This window comes from Octopus bimaculoides, chromosome 3 (genome assembly GCF_001194135.2).
Source record: "Octopus bimaculoides isolate UCB-OBI-ISO-001 chromosome 3, ASM119413v2, whole genome shotgun sequence".
In the NCBI taxonomy this organism is placed as follows: domain Eukaryota; kingdom Metazoa; phylum Mollusca; class Cephalopoda; order Octopoda; family Octopodidae; genus Octopus; species Octopus bimaculoides.
The window spans coordinates 108,204,617-108,212,134 of record NC_068983.1 but is presented as its reverse complement, the minus strand read 5'-3'; the positions used below and the strand labels follow the sequence as shown (position 1 = coordinate 108,212,134).

The 7,518-nt window shown below is 33.2% G+C and overlaps 1 protein-coding gene across 5 annotated transcripts in view; it reads left to right on the top strand.

Annotated features, from left to right (window-relative positions):
* LOC106874729 (uncharacterized) overlaps positions 1-7,518 on the top strand; it is a 379,303-nt gene that overhangs the window by 53,019 nt on the left and 318,766 nt on the right. For all 5 annotated transcript variants that reach the window (XM_052966442.1, XM_052966437.1, XM_052966439.1 and 2 more), the window contains one exon: positions 4,147-4,227. The gene's annotated coding sequence lies outside the window, so the exon portion shown is untranslated. The remainder of the gene's footprint in view (positions 1-4,146; positions 4,228-7,518) is intronic.

The window sequence follows — 7,518 nt, the reverse complement described above, 5'->3', positions numbered from 1 at the left end:
CTCTCTCTCTCTCTCTCTCTCTCTCTCTCACTCTCACTCTCTCTCACACACACACACACTCTCTCTCTCATATGTATACACAGAAGCCATTTAGTATAATTACAGTTGATGCAATCAAATAGTTATTATTATCAGAATTCATGGGTCCCTAACATATTCAACATATATTATGCTTTCTGCTGTTATTGTCTGATCATCACTATTATTATTATTGAAAAGGCTCCATTCCATAGTGATCAAAATAAGTGTCTTCAACAGGGTATGTGGTGAACTAGTTAAGACCTATCTGTATTGATAAGAAAGTTTCTATTTTGTATCTTTGAAACATTTTCATAATAGTTTGTACTTATTAGCTATTAATATTATCCCATGACCTTGCATATTCATACAAAAAACAAAACTGCTTTTCTTTTCTCTTTCCAAGTTGCTTGAATTTTATAAAATTAATGATTGTTTCAGCTTTAGGTGGCCTGGATTTTTTTAAGTAGCATTCATGCATATTTGTTGATTCACAAAGATATGTATAATCATATTCCTAGACATCCCTTGTTATTTGTCATATTTCTAATATAGCTTGTAATCTAGCATTGCAGATTTTTGCACTTTCAAGACCACTGCGTTTATTTTGAGAGCACCATCTCATCCACTTGGAAATAGCTTAGTCAGCCCCTCGGATGTTGTTTATTAACAATCTTATATTTCATTATAAGCTTTCCTAGATATCTGCATTGCTAGTCTGAAGAAACATTTGAATTGCTTTCCTGATTTAAGATCTTTGGATTAAGAGGTTTATTTGCTCTAATGCTAGTTACACATCCTATTGTACATCATATTCTTGTCGTCTCATTAAACTATTTCCTCAGTCAGTACTGACTGGTGAATTCAAATGGAGCTAATTTCAAAATTCATTGGAGAATTCAGAATAAAATCATCTAATTCAAACTGTTTTCTGTCATTTCAATGTATAATTGCAATAATTGGACACTACGCACACACACACACACACACACACATACACATGCACACACACACACATACACATGCACACACACACACATACTCATTCACTCACTCACATGGTTGCATGCATCACATGCTTTATCTCTTCATTCTTCAGTATTGTATGACTACTTACTTTTGGCAATTGAATCAAGTGTTGATTAGACATGCATTGTGAACATAGCAAATAGAATGCTTTCTTGTTATGATAAAGATGTTACTTTATAATACAAAGATGTAAAAACATAATGAATATGGTTGTAAATAGGTAACTTATTTGAAGAACACATGAAACCAATAATAAGAACATGTCTTGGGAGCTGCAGCAATAAAAAGTTTTACAACCTTATGTGCCTTTGTTGGTGAAAAACAAAAAAAATTGAGTCCTAGCTTAAAAAGGAGAAACAGAGAAATAAATGCACTGGTTGTTTGAATTTAAAATAATTTGTGGATAGAATTGTAAAGAGTAGATCATTATTATTATTATTATTATTATTATTATTATTATTATTATTATTATTATTATTATTATTATTATTATTGTGGTGGTGGTGAGCTGCATAACTGTTAGTGCATCAGACAAAATGCTTAGCAGCATTTCTCCTGGAAGTGTACTTCCTGAGTTCAAATCCCACAAAGGTCAACTTCGCTTTTCATCCCTTCAAGTTTGACAAAGTACCAGTCATGTACTAGGGTCTATTAATTGACTAACAACCTTCCCTCCTAAAACTGTTGACCTTTTACCAACATTTGAAACAATTGTTACTTTTTTAATTACTTCTACAACAACAACTGCTGCTGCTACTGCTGTTGTTATTGTTGCTAGAATTGGCCAGTATATTCAGTTACTGACTAAAGTGTTAATTGATATCACAAACTGATCAGAATAGATGATATGTATTAGTAAAAAAAACTTCAAGGCTTATATGGCTTAGTATTGAAAATGTTGAAGTTAGACTGATGCTGAGCAAGTTGTAAACATTGTCGACATTATTACCTTATCTTTCATGTAAGAAAAGTTAAACCTATGTGCTTGTTATATAAAGTATAGTCTGTTTTATAATAGGTTGGGACAGTGATAAATGGTAAGATGTTGTTTCTCAGATCATAGTAATGATGCTTTGATAATATTAAATTATCTATCTTATCATTAACAATACTTTCATTTTATGGAATAGTGTGTCTAATTTTAGGTTAATTGTTAATTTGAAGATTCACTCAATAGTTTATGATTTCAATTCAGTTATATTGTCAATTGGTTTACAAGCATAATTAAAGAGAATTAGATACTGACATCAAAATCTTTCATTGATTCTTCATTAATATTCATACAGTTGGAGGACAATGTCTTGCTCCAGTGACATAATATACACAGCAGGCCATTTATTCATACAAACTGTAAGTTAAGAACTAGCAAGAGATAAAAAAATATTGCTTTATTTTAAAAGGGTGGTGGATTGCAGAATTGGTAGAACAAAAGGCAAACGCTTGTAACATTTGGTTGTATTCCTTTATTCTTTTATTGCTTTACTTGTTTCAGTCATTTGACTGTAACCATGCTGGAGCACTACCTTAAAGGGTTTTTGTTGAAGAAATCTACCCTAGGACTTTTTCTTTGTAAGCTTAGTACTTATTCTATCAGTATATTTTGCTGGATCGCTAATCTATGGGGACATAAACACACCAACATTGGTTGTCAAGCAATAGCAGGCGTATGAACATAGACACACACACACAAATATATATATATATATATATATATATATATATATACATGGTGGGCTTCTTTCAGTTTCTATCTACCAAATCCATTCACAAGGCAATAGCAGAAGACACTTGTCCAAGGTGCCATGCAGTGGGGCTGAACCCAGAACCATGTGGTTAAGAAGCAAGCTTCTTACCACACAGCCATGCTTGCAGCTATGTTAAGGCTTCAAGGTCTATCAGAATCAACTTTGTTTCAATCCCTTTGTGTTTAATAAAAGACGTATTAGTTACACTTACCCCTAAGATATGTCACCGTATGCCTATTTTAGATTATCATTTTTATAAAGCGAAAAATTCATGTTGCATCAGCCATATTTCTTTATTAGTTTATACAAATTGTTTGTTGAATGAATTACACCATACAGAGTTTGGTTCATTGCTACATTTCTTTATCTCATTTTGTTTAATCTATTCAAAAGAATTATTTCTTTTACTAGCTGATAATTTCACAGTTATGCTCTGTGTCTATGAATGGATGGATGTTGGAACAATAACTGACCACCTTTATGTACATAATTATTAAACTAGTCACAATGTTTCATTTGTAAAAATGTAATGTTGTCTGATTCTCGGAACTGAAATGTAGACTTCAGTAACATTTAGAAACTTGATCTAAAGCAGGTATCTCCAACTAGCATGTTGTGGACCAGTACTGGACAGGGATTGTTTAGTTCTGGGTCACACAAAAAGAATAAATTTTTGAAGTTAATTTCTATTTCATTGACTTTCACATTCTGCTGGGTGTATTTTGCATTATGTATATTTTATATATGTAATAATTGAATTATATATATTATGCACTTTATTGTATTTTGTTATGCACTTGCTCCCCCTGTATGTAGAAAACTGACTTGCATGAAACTGTGCAGTAGTGCAAAGAAAGGTTAGGGAACACTGATCTAAAGCATTTAATTCAAATCAATTCCTGTCTGCATCACATAAATTAACAAACTATGTGACGCTTCCGTATAGTGCAGTGAGCACCATAGAAGAGAAGGCAAACAGAGTTTATGGACTGGTTTTTGTTTCCAGACTAGCAAATTTATTTCACTTTACAAAAGCAATTCCCATTCCTTCACCATCCCCAAAAGACTAATCCACTAATGCCATACTCCAAAACAGTTTAAAAGTTCAAATGTCACTATTTATCAGGTTTTAAAATGAAATATTGATTGGTTGAAAAAAATTTGATTATATGCACACTTTTATGTATGTGTGTGTGTGTGTGTATATATATATATATATATATATATATATATATATATATATATACCCATACATACATAAATAAATGCATACATACTTATTTGTATATATATATATATATATATATTTGTTCTGCCAGTTTATATATATTGGTTCTTTTTTCTCCTTTTGTAGGATTCACAATCTGGATTACCACTGTCATGTGCTGACACTTTCTATTGTGATAGTCCTGAAAAATACATAACTGAACAAATAGTAAGTTGAGATTCAATATTTTGCAAGTAATTCTTTCCTTTTTCTTTTTTTCTTCTTCCAATCTTCATGTAATCCTGAAATATGTATAACCGTATGTATTTTAAATGTTGCTGGGTTCAAATTTGTCTTTCTTTCTCCTAGGGTTAATTAAATAGGAGAACAGCCCTCCCCTCAAAAACTGTTGGCCCTGTGCCAAAATTTGGAACCATTCATGTTATTGTTATTATTGCACTTGACTTTGGTGTTCAGAGAGATCTTGGACAGCAGGGCTCTTCTTTTATCCCTAGAGGTCAACCTGTATTAGGACTACATCTTACCCTCCCCCTTTTTTTTAACCTTTTGTATACTACGTATATATCCCTTCCTTTTCATTGTATACCCTGAATACTTACTCTTTTTTGTTGTTTATTTATTTTATCATTTCATTGTATGCAACCCCCCCACACACACACACACACACGCGCACTTTGTGTCTGCTTTTGTATTGTCCCCCACATCCTGCATCCTGGTGGCAAATAAATGAAATCATTGTTATTTATTATTATTATTATTATTATTGAATAAGAGAGTAGCACACATCATCAAAGTGATGCTGGGCTATATATATGAAGTCCTATATACCCATCATGACTACCTGTCTGACAAGAGTACACCAGGCACATGCATCACAACAATATGTGCGTAACATGGTGATCTCGTACCAAGATAAACAGCACATGATCTTACAGGTGAGGCTCAGTTAGAATTTTATTCAGGTCAAGTAGCCCATCCTGCTCAAAAGGTCCCTGTGAATAAAGGTTGTTTAAGGATGATGAACAAAACGACCATGTCACCTGAGGTCAATTATTCAAACCCTCCGAAATTCCTCTTAACACATAACTATGATGCTCCTCCACTACTCCTGCTTATGATCAGAGATGCTCACTAAGGGACATGCTCAACTGGTTAAGGTCAAGCAAATGATAAGTAAATCTGAGGTATTGAGCAGAATATTTGCTGTTGCCCATCTTTTAAACTAAGAAAAAAACCTGATAACACTTCCAACCAGTTAAGATCTAAAACCATGAGAGCCACTGCCTAGTATTGTATCAGAGAATTTATCATCATCATCATCATTATAATTATTATTATTACTATTAAGGTAGCAAGCTGGTAGAATTGCTAGCATGCTGGGCAAAATGCTTAGTGGGATTTCACCTGTTACTATGTTCTGGGTTCAAATTCCACCGAGGTTGACTTTGCCTTTCATCCTTTTGGGGTCAATAAATTAAGTACCAGTGAAATACTGGGGTCGATGAGATCACCTAGTATCCTCCCACTAATTTTCAGGCCTTGTACCTATAATAAAAAGGATTATTATTATTATCTTCATTAGTATCTTCTTTTAATTCCGTTTCCATTATGCTGAGTGTCTTCCTGACACCTAGAGTATATTATTATTATCATTATTTTTCACCTAAACCTCTCATTTAAATATATAAAATGTTATAACAAACTCAGATTCACAGACTCACACACACACACACATACACATTTAATGGCTGATATAGAACAAATATTATTTGTCACATCTAGACATAATGTTGACTGAGGTTTGACAAGCATACAGTTCAAATGTTTTCCAAGCGGCTATTCACATTGTTGAAGGATCTATTGAATTTGTAAACATTGTTTGTAGACAAGCTGCATTTCTTTCATGTAAGAAAATATAGACCTCTGTGTTCAAGATAAGAGAACACAAAATATATCATTGATCTTGAATTCAGAATTCAAAGAGAGAAAAAGATTTAACTGACATTGTAATAAATGATTTTTCCTGAAGAGAAGATAAAGCTGAAATTGTAATGAAGTCCAGAAATAATTAAAGAAACATCAACTATTAAATATAACTTAGATACTTTCTTTGTAGTTAAGTTTGTGATGAGAATAATAATTTATTACACTTCAAAGAAAGTCATTCTTTTATACGTATGATATGCAGATTTCTTAAGAAGACCAGATCGAAGTATTATGAATGATATATGATAGATGAGCAATGAAAAAGTTTGAGAAAACAAAGTTTGAAAGAGTTTGAAAAGCTTGATGTCATTTGAATCATGAAGAAATAACTTAGGAATGAAAATTCATAGGATTTAACTCAACTAATTAAAAAATATGAACATGTGGTGTGTAATACTCGTTTTCATGAGAAAATGAAACAAAACAAGTTACGAAATAGGATATCACTAAGAAATAGATGTCTTCCAGAGATTTAACATGATAGTTAAGTACGAACAATATTACAGCATTGAAAAGAACTGCATTATTTATGGGATGACCCAATACATATATTGGTCCTTCTGACATTAAGTTTTCTTTTTTCCACACAAGATGTGTGACTGTTGAGTGGTATTGTGATATTCATCTCTTGTGCAAGGCCAGATATGTAGAATTCTTCCCTTATTACTTTTATATTTTACTCTGAGTACCATCTGTTGAGGAGCCATAACTATGAGTCATCCTACTAATTCCAATTATTTGAATTATACAGGTCATAACATTACAGTGTCTCCTATAAACAGTGGCTAATGTTATCAATGCCCGACCACTTTAATTCAACTCAGTGTTGCAAGGGTGAATAAATGAAAAATGAAAAAAAATGAAAAAAAAAAAAATAGTTGTCTGTAGCAATGAAAGATACAAAAAAAAATTATTGCAAGTTTGCCTATTCTCACTTATTACCAACCACACACACACACACACACACGTAAGCAACATGCACAGATACACATATACACACACATTCACCTCACTGACCACTCATAATGGTAAATAGATAAAGAGGAATCAAAAGAAAATAAAGGGGAAATAAAAAAAAAAAAAACTAAAGAGGTATGAGGGGTTTATTGAGATTGTTAAAAACTAACAAGAGTAAATCAAAGATTATTTGACTAGGTTATCTTATGTGCACTTTTATCTATGTGATACGTTGCCAGTACCGCCTGACTGGCTCCTGTAGGATTTTCGAGCGAGATCGTTGCCAGTGCCCCTGGACTGGCTTGTGCGGGTGGCACATAAAAGACACCATTTCGAGCGTGGCCGTTTTCGTGCAGGTGACACGTAAAAGCACCCACTACACTCTCTGAGTGGTTGGCGTTAGGAAGGGCATCCAGCTGTAGAAACTCTGCCAAATCAGACTGGAGCCTGGTGTTGCCATCCGGTTTCACCAGTCCTCAGTCAAATCGTCCAACCCATGCTAGCATGGAAAGCGGACGTTAAACGATGATGATGATGATGATGATGATATCCTGT